Consider the following 21,964-nt stretch of genomic DNA (forward strand, 5'->3'; position numbering starts at 1 on the left):
TATCAGCAAGAAGTAGAAATATGTAAAATGAAAATAAAATTATTAGAAAATCAAAGAGATAAGACCTGTGCCTCTCTTATGGGGTGGATAATTAGAACATGTGCAACTTGGACCAAATTGTAGCATGAATTACAGATAATGCACTATTTTTAGCTAGTTATTCCTTCATGTGTAATTTTGTAATTAAACAATCGCATAGTAGTAGTTTTCCTACCTTACTGCACAATTTCTTTTTTACTTGATGCACAAGACCTGTGATACAACAAAGTCCAATAAACATTTCAACCGTCCAATATCGACATTGAGTCGATTAAAATCTGCAAATACAAAAACAAAATTTATAAGAAACATAAACATTATCATTATGTGTCATTTATAATATAATTAATGACAGGAAATCCAATTAGTTTCATACATTGTATGAGCCCTCTTTGGCTTATGTTTGTATTGAGTTGAAGAGTCATCAATAGATTGTATGTATATATACCTTGAAGTCCTGGAAAATTTCACGAATAAGCCTCTAGAATGGCAACTTCCTGATCAGGACAATTATTTTGTTCTTTTATTTTGGATGATTATAGAAAAAGGATTAGATGTTCTTCTATGTTAAGAAGAATATAATACTAAATCAAGAAGAAAGCAAAAGGAATATTGATAGATAATAAGCATTGCATTTAGATCAACACTGTCAAAACTCAACTTATATATCCTTCTCCTTCTTCTCCACCTATAATTGAGCAAGTTAATTATATGCATGCTTGAAGATTAAGGGAAGTAAATGCCCATGCTGTTGATACCATATATTTGTTGTGAGAAAACATGTTTTTGTCCTTGGACAAAAGCATAAATTAAAATCAAAGAAATTTAACCTGATTGTTTTGGTCTATCAATAGAAAGAATTTATGAATCCCAAGGCCTACATGTCTGATCTTTCCCTACTTCCATAGTTCCAAATTTAATCCCGTTTGTTCGCTGCTGCATTATAATATCAATGTGCAGCTACTTGGCTCTGACTCTCTGACCAAGAAAAACATGAACATGTTAAAAAATTAAACAAATCGATGCAATCTTGAATTTTAGTTGGTGTATATATATATCGGAGAGGATTCCATGCACCGTCGGTTTACTTGCACCAGCAGTGTGCAAGTCACGTGCACTAACAGTTGAATAACGACGTTAGTTGTTCTCTTACCTCTCTCACATTGCACAAGGGAATCTGAATTGGGAAGCTAGAAGGGTCTTCACCGATGAACGCAGGCGAGATCAGAAGGATCTCTAAGGCAGATAAACAGAGATTTAGTTTTATCTGGTTACTTGATCCAAAGAGAGATTTAGTTTTATCTGGTTATTTGGATCGAGTTGTGTATCCTGGATCTCGTCACCATCACAACCCATTCTCTCTGTTTCTTCAAAACTCTTTTTCAGTTTGAACTCAAAGAGTTTAGCCGGGATTTGATCGACTGAATCATTCAGATCTTGAATATACACAGGAAATCGAATTCCAATACTTGGCCAGCAAATCAAATATGGAACAAGCACAATTAGAGAACTGGAGACAAAATTGGGTGCGGACTTATATCCTAACCAGGAATTTAGTGGAAAAGATTTTCGAATTAGGAAGAGAACGTGTTGGGTTTCTTGCATGCAGTTGATGAATACCTAAATTTTGCAAAATCTCATCAGTCTTATTCAAATTCTGCAATACTCAAATTCGTACTTGCCTTTTGACCCAAAATTGAAGGTGAGACTTGTTCTGTTCTTTCCCCATTTAAGACGGAGACAGATTGGACTCTTTTATACTTCTCAGCAAGAGGAGCGACGAGGGAAGAACAGCTACTTGCAGTTTGCGGAGGAAGAAGAATTTTGCAGAGGAAGAAGAACTTAAAATTAGATCAAATGATTATAAGACAAAAAGTAGCCCGCTCATACTAGACAGCAACTTGGCATAGCGGTGGAGCCTATTATTAGTTATTGTGGGCTGTAAAGGTTCGAGCCTCGTAAATGGTTTTTTTATTTTTTTGTTCTTTTTCTTTTTCCGAAAGCTGCGTTTAGCTATCCAACCAAATTTAAAAAAAAAACAAAAAACAAAAAATCAGAAAGAGTAAGGCTAAAAAAAAATTTTCAGAAAAAGGAAGGCAATTCAGGTTCATGCATAAATTTTATTTATACTAAACACTAAAATGTGTAGCAAGTTAATTTCAATGGCGGATTATTTGGATTATTAGTTATTATCAATGAAACATCGAAATTATTTCCAAAGCCACTGAACCTCAAAACCCCCACCCCAAAACACAAATTGGTCACATTTTATTCATGAAAAGGGTTGGATCAGTATTAGGCAACAAATCCTAAACCCCAAACTCAATTTTTTTTTTTTTACACAGTATTTATTAACACGCTATAAATATATAGGTTGTCTCAATTTTTTTCGATTTCAAATTTTGATTATATTGATTGCACAAAATCCTTACATCTGCACTAATGTGATCTAACATATTTATTAGTTATATCGAAATGTATACCTTCTATGAGTAACAATGTGGAGGAAACAGACTTTAGCAAAATCGACCGTTGGATGCTATCATGATAAGAAGAAATTATTATAGTCAAAATTTCAACTATTTTTGTCGTTGTTTGGGTCTTGATCTATTAGGTCAACTTTAAACCCTAAACAGTACATAAAACTAATATGCTCATAACCACTCATTCGCACTTTCTTTTTTCGATCTGTCAGTTCTGATACTCTCGTGGGTATGAGCTATATCAACTAATGTAAAAATTTTGGAAAGTTTATATCCTCGTGGTTTAGCTCCCCTTAGGGAAGTATAAGCATATGAAGGGTTGATCACTTATTTGATGTCGGAATGTCGGCATATCGGGTTAATATTTTTACACAGTATCTATTAATACGCTATAAATAGATCGATTTCCAATTTCGATTATTTGGATCGCACAAAATCTTAATATGTCTACTAATGTGGTCTAATTTGTTTATTAGTTGTATCGAAAAGTATACATTCCATGAGCAACAGTGTGAAGGAAACATACTTTATCAAAATCGACCGTTGGATGTTATCATGATAAGAAGAAATGGTTATGGTCAAAATTTCAGCAATTTCCGTCGTCATTTGGGTCTTTGACCTAATCCTAAACCCTAAATACCAAATAAAACTAATATGCTCATAACCGTTCATTCATAACTTCTTTTTTCGATCTGTCAGCTCTCACACTCTCATGCATATGAGCTAGATCAATTAATGTAAAAATTTAGGAAATTTTATCTCCTCATGGTTCAGCTCCTCTTAGGAAAGTATAAGCGTATAAAGGGTTGACTGCTTTATTTGATGTCAAAATGACCGCGGACCGGGTTAATTTTTTCACACATTACCTATTAATACGCTATAAATAGATGACTAATGTTAAATTTATTGATTTTTAATTTCAATTATTTGGATCGCACAAAATGCTTATATGTCTACTAATGTAGTACAACTTGTTTATTAGTAGTATAAAAAAGTATACCTTCCATGAGCAACAACGTGAAGGGAATAGACTTTATTAAAATCGACCGTTGGATGTTATCATGATAAGAAAATATTGTTACGGTCAAAATTTTAGCTATTTTCGTCGTCGTTTGGGTCTCGATCTATTAGGTCAACCCTAAATACCACATAAAACGAATCTGCTCATAGCCGCTCATGCGTAACTTCTTTTTTCGATATGTCAGCTCTTGCACTCTCGTGGGTATGAGCTATATCAATTAATGTAAAAATTTAGGGAAGTTTATCTCCTCATGATTCAACTCCTCTTAGGAAAGTATAAGCGTATAAAGGGTAGACTGCTTCATTTGATGTCGAGATGACCGCGGACCAGGTTAATTTTTTTACACATTACCTATTATTACGCTGTAAATATATTGCTAATGTCAAATTTATCTATTTTCAATTTCAATTATTTGGATCGCACAAAATGCATATATGTCTACTAATGTGGTATGACTCGTTTATTAGTTGTATAAAAAAGTATACATTCCATGAGCAACAACGCGAAGGCAATAGACTTTATCAAAATCGACCGTTGGATGTTATCATTATAAGAAAATATTCTTACGGTCAAAATTTCAACTATTTTTGTCGTCGTTTGGGTCTCGATCTATTAGGTCAACCCTAAATACCATATAAAACTAATATGCTCATAACCACTAATTCGCAAATTTTTTTTTTTCAATCTGTCAGCTCTCACACTCTCGTGTGTATGAGCTATATTAACTAATGTAAAAATTTCGGGAAGTTTATCTCCTCGTAGTTCAACTCCCGTTAAAGAAGTATAAGCATATAAACGGTTGACCTTGTTTGATGTCAAAATCGAAACTATGATCAAATTGTCTAAATTTTTTACAACATGCATAAAGTATTCAAAATTCTTATCCAGCGGTTATTTTTTCCATTTTCGTGTGTCTCGATGGGGTTGTTATTTGAGGAATTTGATTTAAAGATAGGGTTATAAAGGAAACTATGGTTGACCAAGTAGATCAAAATAAAAACGAATACGAAATTGACTTAATTTTTTACACCAACATTAAAAATATTCCTAATTTCATATGTCTCGATGGGGTTGCTTTTTGATAAATCTAATTAATAAATTTAAGACCATGAAGGTAATTTGGGTTGACCAAAGGAATTGAAGTCGAAATATAAACAAAATTGAATGCATTTTGCACTAGAAGCCTAAAATATTATAATTCGAGTAAATGTGATGCAAAATATATATGCCAAATTTATTATCCGTTTTTTTTATTCAACTTTATCTAAGTAATGCAGTTATTTTTTAATTTAAAAGATAAAATAGGCTGAAAAAAATAATTATGGGATTAAATAAATGAAAAACATTGAAAGTGAGGAGGTCGAGCTTTCCCTAAGAATGCAGTTTCTTTTAATAATTCATATTAATTTTATTTTAGTAATGTAGTGGAAGGGCAAAAAAAAGACACAGAAAGAAATAATTAAAATAAGAACAACAAAAACGAGGTTGGGCCAGATCGAACTCACACAGCCAAGAAATCCTTAAGTCAGCCTTATCCACTGAGCCATCCCTTGTTTTTTGTTGAACTATTCTTCGAACTTGTATAAGAATGATCGATAAGACACAATAATCAAAATATAAATCTGATGAACTGTATACCCAGAATCCCACAAACCCAGACATTTAATCAATTTCTTCGACCTCCTCACCAATACAGTAGAGATTTGAGCGGCGAACAACGATGAGGCCATGTTCGATAAATCAAGAAACGCTTGAATAAACCTATGCAATTCCCTCGATTTCTCGGCTCCTCATCGCTAATGTCCGAGCAAAGATTGGAATCCATGAGAGACGAGCAAAGATTCTGTTCTTTGAGAAGAAGAACCTATACGCGCTCTATCCTTCCGCCTCAAACCCAGTTGACGGAAGGCCCGACGTTTCGTTTCCCGGCGGCCATGGAAGCAATGGTGCCGGCGGAGGAGATGGAGGGAGTCGCTGCGATTGGAGCCACGAAGATGAGGATGAAGACTGGAAACCCTCAATTCCCTCCCCTTTTCATTTTCGATCCGAGCAGATTTTGCGATAACCTCCTCTTCGATTGCTGCGTCCTACTTCCAGATAAATTAGATAAATTGAATATTTAATCATCTCATATGTCAGACACACTTTGATTAGCTTTTTTGAGGTTCAATTCCGTTAACGGCGTTAATATAATTGTTAGTGTCACGTGGACGGCTAGATTAAATGAATGGCTGAGATTGTATATTAACTGTCGGGTCACTTGCACCGTCGGTGCGTAGAATAATTTTCATATATATATACTCCTAAATATCTCTTTTTTCACCAAACTTCTATTTGTGGTAGTTATGGATTTCACTGCACAAACACAATTCATTGCCAAATAAGCAATTACACCAACAAAGAAACCCACAATTGAAACCAAGACACTGAAAACTTAAACTACTTAAAAAGAAACAATCAATCAACTCCCTATTACAAAACAATAATCATATTACCAATCAACATAAACAAAAGAATCGCAACCCATATAACAAACACAACCCAGAATTGCAAATTCACATGCAGCTACAAACCTTGGTGGCGAGCTGCTTCCTTAAAGCCTTTCCTCAAGTTGACTTACAAGTAGTTTGCTTAGTACAGGTCATCTGAAACACATAATCAAATTCGCTTTAATATAGATCATCAACAAATTACAAGTCCAAGCCATATCAAGAACAGATCTGAACCTCACCACAATAAACAATTACGGAAACGCTCAATAACCCAGTATTCTCCCTCACCCTCACCTCACACCCCTCTATCACAACATAGTCCTCCTCACACCTCCTTCTCTTTAGTCGTAACCAGCCTCCGCTTCTCTCTCTCCTCTGTGTTCGCGAACGGCGGCCTCCGCTGGTTGTTGCGAAAGTCGCTGAGATCGGCTTCAAAGCCTCTCTTCTTCCCAATACCCTGAACTAGCAAATCGAAGAACCTCTTTTTTTTTTTTTTTTTTCAGTATGAAGAACCCTAATCTCAAGTCGGGATACTGGAGAAAGGAGAATTACACACCTCTTAAAGTTTGAAAATTGGAAATCGAAGAAAAGAGAGGGTTAGGGGTTGCAACTCAGAGAATCGCAGAGAGGGAACTGAAATGAGAGAGAGGGGAAGTGTGGAAGTTTTTTAGCTGAAAACTCTCTAAGGCCAAAGTGGGAGTGGGAGTGGGAGTGGGAGTGAGAGATAGAAGGCTCGGGATTTTGCTCGAAGTGAAGAAAGGCTCGGGGTTTTGCTCTTAGACTTGAAAAAGTGTGTGTAATGGTGCCCTCGAGTTGTATAAGGCACCACGCATTAATTTTTTTTTTTTTTAATTACTCAGACAACATACAGAGTTATATATGTTGTTGAAGTGTAGCAAAGCTGAGGGAACAAAGATGGAAATTTCCCGCCTGTGCAATCAAAATTTCAGTTTTGGCGCTGAGGTTAGAAATTTCTCAATCACACAACAGAAATAGTTCATTGTGTTGTAGGAACTTGCAAGCATAACAAACCATTGAAGCCAAATTTACTCGAGAATGAATGCCATTTTGGAGACTTCTCCAAATTTTGCCACTCACTTGCTCGGCACATTAAAAACCATTGTATGATGATTTGCGAGTACACTCCTACAACACAAGTAACTAAACTATTGTACAATTTAGTGGCATCTAGGGTACAGTTTGGAGCCAAATTTGAGTCCATCTAGGAGGGAAATCCACCGCATTTTTTTTTTTTGATTCACACAACAGATTATTCTTGTAACCGTTGTGCAATGACCTTTTAAAAAAAAATTCAGAATTTTAACCACCTTATACAACGTAAGTTTAGTAACCATGTTGTGTGATTCACTTTCCCATATCACACAACGAAATTTTTTTTTTCGTTGTGTAAAAAGTGTTGTATGTTAAGGTTATTGGCCTAGTGACTCTAACCGGATAAGTCTAGAGCTAACAACCTAGAGACAAATTCAATTACCGGATAGGTCTCAATCCTTTGCCCCTAAATGCATAAAGCTTAGAGTTTAGGTAACCAAGCAAGCAAACCAATCCTATCTCTAGGTGATTTTAGCTCACTACCCTCACATGCACACATGGTGTGCTTTCATGCTCCCTTTTTTCCTAAAGGTAATCAATCTCTAGGAAAAACTTCATGTCATGGCAAACACATAACTCAAATTGATTAGGTCTAAGTAATGCATTCAACTAATGTGAGAATGACAACATGAATTTGCATCAATTTATAAACAAAAGCATCAATACAAGCAAGTTTGGCTAGGGCTTTCAACCCTAGCCCCAACTAGTTCACTACTCACACATAGTTAGATACACAAGCTTCAACATTCTATTAAACATCAAATACATAAAGAGATAGAGAGTAAAGGGTGACTATTGATGATGCCGGAAGATGTGGTGGAGATGGGTCTCCAAGAACATGATGTGGTGGTAGTCACCTCCTTCTCCTTGCTCCAAGCTCTTGATATTGGTAAGAATAGTGAAATTTGGGATCTCTAAGGTGAGTTGTGGTGTTGAGTGATGGAGGAAATGGAGGTTGTAGTGGTGGAAATGGAGGTTATAGAGGTGGAGATGGTGGTTTTAGTGGTGGAAATGGTGGTTTCTTCCCTAGAGAGAAAATGGATCTTGGATAGGATGAAGATGATTGAATGGAGTCAAGAATGCTGAAGAATTGGTATTTTGCCTCTCTTTGATCAGCTATGTGTGTCCTCTATGGTCCCAAAGTGTGCAAGAGATGCTCTTACACCATTGTCCCCCAAATGGTCCCAAATTGGTAAGGTGACAAAAGGACAAGGTGAAGGGAGATATTTGAATTTCAAGTGATGGGAGATTCTCACCACCATGGTCCTCCTTTGCTGGAGAAAAGACCCTCCATGAGTGGCGGCTCGCCGGAAAAATCAGCGGAAAAGTTGATTTGCAATTTTCTTCCAATCTCCGTGTCTTCTTCCCCTAGCTTCAAACCTCCGCATTTCAAGCCTCAAATAGTCATTTTATTCTCAAAGCAAGGTTTCCTACAAATAAAAGGAAATGGATTAAAAAGGGCAAAATAGCATGGAAGACAAATCAATTTTCATAATTATGGGCCACAATTGCATAAGTTATTTGTGACTCAACAGTAGCTGTGGCCCACCCTCTTCCGTCCTCAGCGAAAATGGCTTTCATTCCAGCAACCTTAGTCAAAATGACTCCACTTTTGACTAATAAGTCAAAATGGCTAAGCTTAGGTAATGGTTGGAGATGGCTTCCGGAAAAGCCAAAGCCATTTTGGCTTTTGACTACTACTGTTGGAGATGCCCTAATGTGTCTCTCCCAAATAGAAGTATAGAAACAGAGGCTTTCCTTTATTAAATAACACAGAATTGAATACAAGATCTCCTACAATTAGGGATGGCAAAAATCCCCAATGGGGCGGAGCTCCATTGGATATCCGCCCCTAATGGGGGGAGAATTCGGGGATAAATGGGGAATGGGGATGAGGATCTCCAATTCCCGCTATCTAAGATCGGGGATGGGGTGGGGATGGTATTATGATCTCCATCCCCAAACCCGCCCCAATGATATATACATATATTTAATTTATATATATACTAGCCCCTTAACATGTACTCCGCACATGTCGATTGGCTTTATTTTTATTTTTTAAAATTTAAAAAGTTACAATAGTTTATCTTCTGATGTTGAGAAAATTTCTCTTTTTTTCATGAGAAGTATTACAATTTTTTAAAATATGATATAGTCAATTGACTATCTTATCCTCATATAGAAATAATTTATTTATTAATATCTATATTATGGGAGGACATATATGGTAGTTCAAAAATTTAGCAATTCCATCAAGAATTGGCTTAATTATATAAGATATATATTTTAATTTATATATATATATATATTTTTAATATAAATTACAAATATATACATTTACTACTTTACTTTAATGGTGTTTGACTTTTGCACTCACTGAATTAATGATTTATGAATTTAATCATGTTTTAATTTTACTTGTTGTAGATTTTGATTTTAAAAAAAGGCAATAAGAGAAAAAAATTATTCTATTTTTTAAATTCTTATTGGGGATTTGGGGCGGGTTTGGAGACTTCGTCCCCAGTGGGGATGGGGACGGAGAATCTCCAATATATTTTTATTGGTGATTGGGGCGGGGATGGGGGTGGAGAATTACCTCGGGAATGGGGATGGTATTGTGATCCCCATCCCCAACCCGCCCATTGCCATCCCTACTTACATTGACAAAAACCTGAACTGAGTCATATATATAATTCTAATAAATAATGCGCCTTTCTCTACTATGGCTAGAGCACTCGGACTTGATATAATGAAGAAGGAACATGAATTGCTTAGTACAACCTGCCGAGAATTTATGTTATTTAATTAATCTCTTTAGGCAAAATAATGCAAGGATTAATTCAATAAATTAGAACCTTAATTAAAAGCAAGGCCCAAATCTTAAAGATTATCACTTGTTCAAGGCTTGACTCTGAACTCTATCATGCAATGAAAGTGTTGAGCATGGTCAATTTTTCCAAGTGAGACTGTCTCGATCGTATAATAAACTCAATCAACTACTGGCCGTGTTTGAGCCCAAAAGTAATTTTGGCAATATCCTTTAGTGGATCTAGCACAGCGGGCCGATACCTGCGGCCCAAAAATAAGCCTACGGGGGTTTGGGTTACAGCTTCGCCTACTCCGGAATCCATGAGGAAAACGAAACCTTATTGGAGTCAAGTAGCAGAGATTGATTAGGAAACTTCAATCAATAATCCTTCTACAACAAGGAACAGTCGAAACCCTAGGTATATATACCAGGTTTCAAGGACGAAAAAAGGAACCTCTCTCAAATCAATCAATCCTAGCGATTACAAAGCCTCCCCGGAGCAAACCTTCAACCTCGTTGAAACCCGGTGACCGCGATCCAGTCCCAGTCTCCCAGCGAGCCGACTGCTAGCATCACCAGATCAACCCGACGACCGTACTTCCAGTCCCAGTCTCCCCCGAGGTCGCATTCGCGATCATCCGGGAGAATATTGAAAATCATAGCAGGTGGATAGCTGCTGATTTGGCAAGGGAAAACGCGAGAGCAGATCGGATCATACGCGAAGCGGACCAGCGCATAGCGAAATAGACCAGCGTCTTTCCCGACAGGCAGAGGAGACTAAGCAGCAGATCACACAGACTGAGAATGCTTTGATGGCTCATGCTTCAGTTATCGCAGAACAGCAAAACCAGCGCTACAAGGGGATCATGGATGCTATTGTGAATCAAACCAAGCAAACAGCATCAGATATGGCAGGTCTTCGCAAAGATGGAGCAAATCTCGCAACCGAGGTGGCCATGCAAAGAGCTGAGTTGAACCAAGCTAAAGAAGTGTTGAACAAGACGTTAGGAGATCCTAACGCTATCCTCGGTTCCCTTGGCCAACCATCTGGTTCAAGTAAATACGTGCCGCCAAATCAGCGGGAAAAGGTTAGCAGCAGTACCGCTACACCTGCCGCGACCGCTGCTACCACTCAATTGAGAGGTAAGGAACAAGCCCTGGTTATTGGCGGCAGCAAGGAAAGAACTACACTGTCAGGTGGACAGACTGCCGGACAGAAACAGCAGGCATCGAAAGGTGTTGGAGCTTCGTCCGATTCCGCTGTGTTCATTCAGTACGACAGCGATGGAGCAGAGAATGTATACCAAGAGCTGCCAGGAAGCTATTATGGGATTGACCAGGCTGGTAACCCGATCAAGATAACAGCTTTGGCAAAAGAGATGCCTACACCCGCAGTGACTCTTCAACAACCAGCTACAACCCGTGTTGTGCAGATAGGGGAAAGAACAGCGGCTGTCAACCAAGCAATACCTGTGCAGGCTGTTCGCCATACAATGGCAATACCACCTCCTCCTCCTCCGGGTCCAGAATATGTGAGACGAGATGAGGTAGAGGAGATGATCAGACTGGCTAATCCTAGGGCCCAGATGGATGGGGTCTATGAGGGACCTTTCCCACCGCACATAATGCTCGCGCCTTTCCCTAGGGGCTACAAAAATATCATATTTTCTACTTTTTCAGGGGAAGACACCGAGAATGCGATAACTCACTTGGCCAGGTTCAAAGTGCAATGCGGCCAGTACCAGAATGATGACATCCTCAAGTGCAGGATCTTTGGCACTTCTCTCTCTGGAGCTGCATTTAGGTGGTTTTCCAAACTCCGACCAGGAACGGTGGCAGATTGGCCTGCGATGGAAAAGCTCTTTCGAGAAACTTTTGGAGCCATTGAGCCTGAGGTGGATTTGGCTTCTCTCACTCAGATGGCCCAGCAACCTACTGAGTCCGCTGTCGCATACCTTCAACGCTTCCAGATTCAGAAGGCCAAACTGAACGTGGTCCTGCCTGAAAAAGAATTGATCAAGTTGGCGATCAAGGGATTGGAACCTCGCCAGCGAAAGAAGCAACATGGCAGCATGATCCAGTCAATGGGAGAGCTTATCACAGAAGTTGGCAGCTTTGAACATCTTCTTAGAGAAACTGATGCGAGAAAGAATGCGTCCAAAGGGACATATGTGCCAGGAAAACATCGCACAGTTGCAGCCCTGCATTACCAGCCAGCTACTTATGACCCTTATTACCATCATCCTGAAGAAGAGCTGTCGCCGGAAGAAGATGAAGAAGAGGATATTGACATTGCTGCTTATGAGCTGACTGGGAGGAAGAATCCAGCCTTGAAACAATTGAAAATCTCCAAGGAACCTGTCAAGCTCAAATCAATAGCTTTCACTAAACCTGAGTTCGCGACATATACTTATGACGCCAATAAGGCGCATGAGATTTTAGATGAGATGATCGCTGCGAAGATGGTAAAGACCGACTTCGGACCTTTTCCGCGACCAGATCAGCTGAAAGGGAAGAAATACTGCAAATTTCACAACTTGTGGAATCATAATACAGCTGACTGTGTAAAGCTTAAAGACCAGATTCAGGTATGGCTTAATAATGGCAGTTTGCAGGTAGAAGCTCCAGTAACAGCCGCAGCGCTCGTTGACCTCAACCCTTTTCCTGACACTGGAATCAACATGGTCGATGTGAACTGGACCAAGCATCGCCACAGGAAACCAACCTTGGATTTGAGTGCAAAAGGGAAAGGAGTCCAAGCTGATGACGATAAGGTTCCTACAAAGAGAAAAGCTGAACCGGCAGGACGAGCTTCATCTGTGGTCCTATGCTCGCGGTGCAAGGAAGAGTGTGGTATCCAAGTGTCGCATGAAGAAGTGGAGCAGACGTTTCGTTTTGGTTCGCTCCCGCCCATCAAGTGGACTTCGCCGTCGCAAAACTATCAACCTGCTAGCCCAAGAGAAAAGGAGAAAGTGGAACCACCGTCATCTCCAAAGGATTCCAATCTTTTTAAGAAGCTGAGAGCGGCCGCGGTGGATAAAGAACACGAGGGGCAGGCTACGATCAAGCTTAAAGACATTCTGACTAAGCCTTATATTCGACCTGCTTCAACCGCTACCATCAAGGAAGGCAAGTGGTACACAAGGGAGAAGGGGAAAGCAGTGGAGATAAGTCCTTCCAGAAAAAAGAAACTGCAGCGCAGGTTTGGAGAAGCCAAGCGCGCGCTAGAAGCTCTGGACCAGGGCCTGATCAAACCTTCACAGTTGGTCAAATCGCCTGAGCAGTATCAGAAGGAGATGGAAGCACTTGCTGCCAAGCCATTAGTGGCCCCTCGCAGTTTGCGAAAGCAAGCGAGTTCAGCAACTGGGGCATCTAAGCCTAGTGTTTTTTGCAGGATCACCGACGAAAGAACACCTCCGCCAGCCAGAAAGGAGAACTCGCCGTCCAGGCGACCGCGTGTCAGGCGCCGGTTGTTTCGTGAGGAACCAGAAGCCAAATCCTCAGTTTTTGAGAGACTGGGGGCAAGGATAGGACTACCGACACTTTGCAGTGGAGACCTAAGAAAACCCAGAATGTAGTAGTTGCTCCCCTAGAGGCGGCCGTTGCTAGGGAACTAAAGTCAGTTTCCCCTGAGCAAGCTCCCGTGGTTCAGGGGCATGAGCAGTGTGAGGTAAAAGGCCTCACTGAGGAGTCCTTAGTAGACAGGTTGGCTAAACAGTTCAACTCGGATATCCCTGTCAACGAACCCAAGCTCAACCTGGAGGACGACATAGGTGACGTAGATACGTCCTGCAATATGGTTTATGTGCTCCCAGCGCGGTATGCAATACCGGTCGCTGCTCAGGAATGCGTGGGCGCTGAGGAATGTAATACACAGCCCCTGCAGGTCACGTCCGCGGTCACAACACCGGTAGAAGAGACTGTCTCTCTGGAAACAGAGGATGCCAACAGTAAAGAATTCTTCATGAGCTTCACTAGGCCAACGCCTGCTATGGTCCAGCACATGAGACCTTTATACATCACGGCAGACGTTGGCGGTACTAAAGTTAGCAAGATCATGGTTGATACTGGAGCTGCTGTTAATGTCATTACCACTAGGACCATGCACTTGCTTGGAATCAAGAAGGAGAAGATCCAGTCAACGTCTCTTACTCTTAAGAACTTCGCGGGGACTGTGACAAAGACCTTGGGATTACTTTTCTTGCGTATCAAGGTAGGCCCAGCAGAGGGAGTTTATGCTTTCTTTGTGACAGATTGCTATGCGGCCTACAGCGCTATCCTGGGGAGGGATTGGATTCACCGGAGCTACTGTGTTCCGTCAACCCTCCATCAGAAACTCATTATGTGGAACAGGGAGACAGATAAAGCTGAGGTGATCAAAGCGGATCCTCGTCCATTCCTAGTATCCGCAAACTATGTAGATGCCAGGTACTATTTGGAGCCTATCGCTCCATTGCAAGTCAGTGGCATCGATAATAAAGGCCGCCCTACAGGGGTGACGGCCTCTGAACTGGCACAGTGGGGGCTTACGCTGGCAAAAGAAGGCTTGGAAAGGCCCGGCCACGCTGTGCCCAAACCCTTGAACGATTAATGGATTACGACCTTCCAGAAGAAGGGATAGAGGCCCTCCACTCGTTGTATGAACGACTATCATCCTACTTCGTGGAAAGAGAGGCCTATGATGGAATCGCGACCTTAGAAACTGTCAATGAAGAACTCTCTGATCAGGAACATGAAGACGAGGTTGAAATTCAATTAGCTCCGGCAGCGTTGGATGATACACCTCCTAAGGTCAAAGACCCTACCGAGAAGGTTAATCTTGGAACAGCAGATGAGCCTATGGAAGTGGCTATCAGCGCTTACTTGGAGCCTAGCGAAAGGCAGAGGCTTATCGAGCTGTTATTGGAGTTCAAAGACTGCTTTGCAGAGAAATATGAAGATATGCCCGGCTTGTCACAGGACTTGGTTTGCCATCAGCTGCCAACACTCCCTGACAAGAGGCCTGTGAAGCAAGAGCCGCGAAGAATGAATTCAGAAACTCAAGTCCTCGTCAAGGAGGAAGTCGAGAAAATGCATAAATCAGGCATTATCAGGGTGGCCAAATACAATCAGTGGCTCTCAAATATAGTGCCTGTTCGCAAGAAGAATGGTAAGATGCGGGTCTGCGTGGATTACAGAGACCTAAATCTTGCGACACCTAAAGATGTTTACCCCATGCCTGTGGCGGATATGTTGGTAGACGCCGTAGCAGGTCACGAATTATTGTCCTTTATGGATGGCACCGCGGGATATCACCAAATTCCAGTCGCTGAAGAGGATAGACATAAAACCGCGTTCAGATGTCCGGGGTTCGCGGGCGTTTTCGAGTATGTGGTTATGCCTTTTGGGTTGAAGAATGCTGGAGCCACTTATCAGAGAGCCATGAACCTGATCTTCCACGATATCCTTGGAAAGATTTTGGAGGTTTACATCGATGATGTGGTAGTGAAATCCAAGAAGAAAGGGGATCATATCACAGACCTCAGGAAAGTCTTCGAGCGCATGCGACTACACAAACTCAAGATGAATCCTGCCAAATGCGTGTTTGGAGTTCAAGCAGGAGATTTCCTGGGGTTCATTGTCCATCAGAGGGGAATTGAGGTCCCTGAAGACAAAGCGAGCGCAGTCATCAACGCATCTCCGCCACGCACAAAGAAAGAGCTGCAGCGTTTGCTCGGTAAAATCAACTTTTTGAGACGCTTTATCTCTAACTCTACAGGTAAGATCCAGCCTTTCTCTCCTTTGCTGAAGCTACAGGGCCAGAGCGAGTTCGTCTGGGAGCATAAACACCAAGAGGCTTTTGATAAAATCAAGGCCTACCTGGCGACCCCACCAGTGCTCGTTCCTCCTAGGGCTGGATTCCCATTAAAACTATATATTTCCGCAGCTGAGGCTTCCATTGGCAGCCTGCTCGCCCAGGACGATGAGGACGGTGTCGAACATGCCATTTTCTATCTTAGTAGGACACTTACAGATTGTGAGACAAGATACACTCCGATGGAAAAGCTGTGTCTCACATTGTACTTCTCAGCGTGCAAATTGCGTCACTACATGTTATCTTTTACCACTTGCATCATCGCTCAGACTGACTTGGTCAAGTACATGCTGTCGCGGCCTATTCTAAGGGGCCGCATTGGCAAATGGGTATTGGCTTTATCTGAATTCTCACTACAATACGTGCCGCAAAAGGCAGTAAAGGGACAGGCTATCGCAGACTTCCTAGCACACCACCCTATCTTGGACATCCCCATAGTGAAGGAGTTGGAGATAGCAGCTGTGGCCGTAACTCGACCAGATTTGGCGCGCATTCCAGAGTACGCTATATGGCATCAAGCTACGATTTCTTTGCAACCCTGGGTATTATTTTTTGATGGTTCCAGAACCGAAACGTTAGCAGGGGCAGGGATTGTACTGGAAAATCCAGCAGGTGATCGTTTCTCTTATTCTTTCCAATTGGAATTCAAGTGCACGAATAACCAAGCCGAGTATGAAGCCCTTATCATTGACCTGGAAGTGTTATTAGAATTAGGAGTGAGAGACGTTCAGGTACGCGGTGATTCTCTGCTCGTGATAAGTCAGCTCCAAGAGAAGTACAGGTGCGCAAGTTGTCTGCTCATTCCTTATTTGAATCGCGCCATCGAACTTCTGGATCAGTTTGATGACGCGGATTTGGAACACATACCTCGCGAGCGCAATTTTGCAGCCAATGAGCTGGCTCAATTAGCTACAGGTATCACATTGAAGTATGGAGTTCGCGAGCGCATTCTGAAAGTCGAGCGCCGCACACTGCCTTCGTGGCTCGCGCGACCTGACCCACCGGATGATCCAGTCGTCGCGGTTCTCAAGCCTATTGACGTCGATTGGCGCATTCCACTGATTGACTACCTCAAGCACCCAGATCCTACAGCAGACAGGAAGACTCGTTTTCTTGCCTTGAATTATTTCCTCAGAGGTGACGAGTTGCGACGCCGCGGGGAAGATGGCATAGACTTCCGATGTGTCTATGGCCGCGAGGCCAAGCGCTTGATGCGTGAAGCCCACGCCGGAGTCTGTGGCGCCCATCAAGCGGGCCCTAAGATGCGCTGGCTTATCCGCAGATATGGGTATTATTGGCCCAGCATTTTGAAGGACTGTATCATGTTCGCGAAAGGATGTCAAGAGTGCCAGGCACATGGTCCGGTACAACACGTTCCCAATATTCCCATGCAGCCTATTATCAAGCCTTGGCTTGCGCGAGGCTGGGCATTGGACTTGATTGGGATGATTCACCCTCATTCTTCCCTCCACCACAAGTTCATCATTGTGGCCACTGATTTCTTTACCAAATGGGTCGAAGCTGAGCCTTTGAAAGAGGCTTCCGGTGCCACTATTCGCCAATTTATCTTTCAGAACATCATCTGCAGGTTTGGTATCCCTGAGGTGCTTGTCTCGGACAGGGGGGCAGCATTCATGGGCGGTGAGGTTGAAAAGCTCGTCAACGAGTTGGGCATCTAGTTCGTTCACAGTACACCATACTATGCTCAGTCCAATGGTCAGGCAGAGGCCAGTAACAAAATCATTCTCACCATTATAAAGAAGATGCTTGCTGAAAACCCTCGGTTGTGGCATACTACATTGTATGAGACTCTTTGGGCTTATCGCATCTCCAAAAGGAACCCTACCGCTACAACACCCTATGCACTAATGTTTGGACATGACGCCGTCTTACCCCTCGAACTCAATGTTCAATCCTTGCGCGTCCAGGATCAACATCACCTGATTGGCGAAGATTATGTTCAAGCAATGTGGCAGGAGCATGAGGACTTGAGCGAGCAGCGATTAGTGGCTTTGGATACTTTAGTAATGGAAAAACAGCGTATCGCTCGCGCCTATGATAAGAGGACGCGTGGCCGCAGTTACAAGGAAGGGGACCTTGTTTGGAAAGCAGTTCTGCCCTTTGGCGAGAAATTGACTGGTCGCAGGAAATGGACTCCACGGTGGGAAGGACCCTTTGTTGTTCACCGCATTCTGGAGCGCGGGGCCTTTCACCTCAAAGATTTGGATGGCGAGCTCCACCGCAATCCCATTAACGGGCGTTTCCTAAAGAAATACTACCCTAGTGTTTGGGAGTTTGAAGATCCACCGGATCCACCTTCTTCTCAGACAGGGGGGCAACTTTAGTCTCCCCAGGTTCGCTTCATCTATATTCAGGCCTTTTCTGTGGCCTTCGTATCCTGTCCTTGCTTCACCTACGCATACTAGGGGGGCAACACTCTATACATTCAGGCCTGATTTGAGGCTTTATTTTTTGCGAAACAATTTCGAGTTTCTTGTTATTGTTGTCAATTTTTCTTTTCTTTGACATTATGGTGTTAAGAATGCATGTATTGGCCTATACCTGAGGCCTTATTTTATACATTGATTTGCAAAAGTGTTTAAAACTTTCATTCGTAAAGTGGCTTTGCGGCCAAGAGCAGTACAAGGTGCAAATCAAAATAATTACATTTGCGGTTTACAAGGCCAGAAGTGGCCTAGAATAAAAACCATAAAGTTACAGATCTATTAAGAGTTTCTGGATCTTGTGGCAGCGAGGGGGCTGTGCTCGGGCATTCATACTCTCCCTCTCTTCACCCACATGCCTCCTCTGATTTGAGTCGCAGCCGCTACCGTCTATACCGGACAAAAAGGAAGGAAATAATCCATCGCAACCCTCTGGTTGGATTATCCTCCGGGATGGAGATGGTCTTCACGGAGAAGTGCGACTCACAACCACATCTACCTCCAGGGAAAAACATAAGTCACGCAGTCTGTTCCCGGAGGTAGGCTGCGAATGAAGGACAGCCGGCCTCGAGTGGCCTTCCTCCCTTCTTCCGCCTGCTCGACGCGAGGCAATCTGAGGAGAGGGATCCCTCAGAATCTGGTTCCGCCGCGTCGGGAGCACCACATGTTCTTCAGTCTAAATGAAGCCGGTGGATTTCACCGCGACTTCCAGAGACCAAAGACATGAGGTTGGACCTGAGGTTAGGCCATAAGACCTACCTAGGTATTGAGGTTAAGCCATAAGGCCTAGGAATTTGAGGCTAAGGCTGATATCGTGAGGAGAAGATTGTAGAAACTGGAGGAAGAGAAGTAGAGACTGCGATACTATTTCCGGGAAACCCATATTCATTTGTGTATATCATCTCTCCAGAGTGCAGGTATTTATAGTGCCAGTCTCAGTGGCCTTGACCGTACGATGGGCGGTTGTGATATTCTCATTGCCATCAATGAGCGTATCAATTGGTGTTAAATGCTAAGATCTCGGAAATGAAGATAATTGAAAGCGCGTGGGAAGCGGGGCAGTCTCCAAGGAGGTAACCGCTTCATTTCGAGATTATCTTTTCAATCTTTTCAAACAGTTTTAAAAAGCATTAAAACGAATTGAAGCGCTGAGCAGTTTGAGAAGATAAGTTGATTTGTATTTGGGCCAAGCAATGTGGGCTAAATATTAAGATTAATAATAATATTTTTTCATACAAAACATGGGCTTAATTCTAGAGGCCCAAAAGTCTGCGGCCTGCATGGGTCAGGCGAAGGAAAAGTTCATCTAAACGAAAACTAGCATCCGCAGCAGCTTGCGCAGCTTGTTGGGCTACCACACGAGCCTGAGCCAATTCCTGGGATAGCGTCTCGAAGGCAGCGAGGGGTTGTTCTAACTGAGGCTCCGCATGAGTAAGCCTGGTAGTAACGTCAGTTAAGCGGGCTTGAAGAGCCTGAATCTGGGACCTCAAGTGGTTCCTTTCGAGCGTCAGTTCCCTGATGAGGTTAGCTTGATCACCCAAAAAATCGCGCGCGGACTCTGTCTGCTGGTTAAGGTTCTGATAGTGCGTCTCAGTCTGCCTAGCCTGCGCGTTCGCGACTGCCCGTTCATTGAGCCCTTGAGGAAGCTTTTGCAGCAGTTGGTCGACTTCTTGGAATTGATCCTCAGTGATGGCTCCTTCGCGGAGAAGTACCCTCAAATATTCTAAAACTCGCACGGGCGCACCAGGAATCAAGATATCAGGGCCCAGGAGGCGACGAAGGCCTTCTCTAGCCTCATCTACGACCCCAGGGGGAGTCACTTCAAGTACGCGAGCTAACCTTTCCAGAGTGGAGGGAGTTGGTTGCTCAGCGACAGGAGCCTCAGGAGGCTCAGCGACAGGTGCTTCCTCGGGCACCGGGTCAGGAAGGACTCCCAATTCTCCGGCTTCAGCGACTTGGGGGGCAGGGGGAAGGAGTTCCTGACCAACCATATTAGGTGCAGGCTCAGCAGCTTCTGCTTCTACGTCTTCAGTTACAGCGTCCTCAGTGTGGAAGGCATTTCGATTCTGAAAGAAGGTAGTGTCAGAATATTTAAGCCAGGAAGTAATAATGAATTTATTGGTTAAGGGAAATACCTCCTCGGTTGTGGGCTCACGCACAACGACCTCTGGCATTGCCTCTGGGATGGCTTCGCTGGGAATAGGAATTGAGTCAGGTGCTGTCTGCTCCAGAACAGGTATATCGTTTGGTTCCTCGCGAGGTGCATCCGGTAGCGCGCTACCTTCGACCTCAGGTGAACTATCCTCTATGATCTGCACTGGGATCAAGACCAACTGTGCATCACTGGCAGCACCCGCAGGAGGTGGGGAGTTGTTCAGGATAGTTGACGCTTGGGCTTGGGAAGCAGATGTGCCTTCACCAGCGGCTGAAGATCCTTCTTCAGTGTGTGTCGAGGACCTGTGGCGAACCTGCAAATGAGGATTGTTACATGGTCGCGTAGAATGAAAAGAAATTGCTAACAAGTATTGAATGTGCTTGTGTCTTACCAGTCGGTCAGCGATTGGTTCATCTCCTGCCCATAGGTCAGTTCGAGGATCAGAACGACTTCGTTTCCGAGCTGAGAGGGCGGCGATCTGTTGGAGTCAGAAGGTTAGGTTTGATTTGTGGAGGAAGTATGATTTACTCAAACAGAAAGTTCTTACCGTCTGCAAGTCATCGTCATCAGAGGAGGATTCTTGGTCTTCAGGCTCTGTCATCACTGCCTTTTGTTTCCCAGACTGGCCAGTGGCTGGGGAGTTGTTCGCTGCGCGACTGCCAGAAAGTGGCGCGTTTCCCTGGAATAGCAAAATTTGAATTAAAAAGGGAAGAGCAAATGAACAAAGTACAAAACATAAGTCAGGATACTTACCTCTTGAGGGGGTTCGCGGATTACGATACCAGCCTGGGCCTGACGTGGCGCTCGCGCGGGTCGCGGAGCCGGCTCAGCAGCGGGAGGAGGAGCTTGTGCAGCGTCTTCCGGAACGCGAACAAGTAGATCGACATCGGCAGTGTAGGGGTATCGCAGTTCCCCGAAAATGGCAGCGAATAGCTCATCATGCTGTTGCCTCCAGCAGTTAACCGAAACTTCTGCCCACCATGCCTCGTATCCTTCCTCAGTCCCATCCACAGAGTCAATCTCTTTAGCCCAGTCAGGGAGATCAACCAATGCGAGTGTGCTTTGTGCTGGAGGAGGTCCAGAAAGAGGCCCAAGTCTACGCCAAGAGGTGTTATAGTTCCAGGCATCATACAGGGGGAATGGCACTAATTGAACAAGGCCGAATTGGCGAGCGAAGTGGTTGGGAGCGTAAAGCTCGTAACTGAGTTCGTCAGCGGCGATCCTGATGTCTGAACATGAAATCGCGCGGCGAAAAGCCAAGCGCGCGCGATCACTGTAGCGAGAGGCGCCCGGGAGAAATCCGTGTTCAAGCGGAGCTGGAAATCTTCTACTCAGCACCAAGTCGCAGTATGGCATCTCGTGCAGGAGGTACAAGTATGTGAAGCACTCACAATAAGGAGGCGAGGTGTACCTTTCATCGCGACTGAGCCATCGTCCCAGGAGTTGATCAGAAGGTGGAAGCAATGGGATGTCATCGCGACGAAAATATGGGAAGTATATTTGAATCCAGAAGTCTAGAATCCAAAAAGGGCCAGAAATGCTAGTCTCGAAGGG

The 21,964-nt window shown here is 43.2% G+C and overlaps 1 long non-coding RNA gene across 1 annotated transcript; it reads right to left on the reverse strand.

Moving 5' to 3' along the window:
* Positions 1 to 266: 266 nt before the first annotated feature.
* On the reverse strand, positions 267 to 6,740 carry LOC133728288 (uncharacterized). The gene is made up of 3 exons (XR_009855774.1): positions 6,275 to 6,740; positions 6,117 to 6,188; positions 267 to 1,017 (listed from the first exon to the last, which is right to left on the reverse strand). It is a non-coding gene; the product is annotated as an uncharacterized LOC133728288 (long non-coding RNA).
* Between the last annotated feature and the right edge of the window lie 15,224 nt (positions 6,741 to 21,964).

Source organism: Rosa rugosa, chromosome 2 (assembly GCF_958449725.1).
Source record: "Rosa rugosa chromosome 2, drRosRugo1.1, whole genome shotgun sequence".
Taxonomy (NCBI): Eukaryota; Viridiplantae; Streptophyta; class Magnoliopsida; order Rosales; family Rosaceae; genus Rosa; species Rosa rugosa.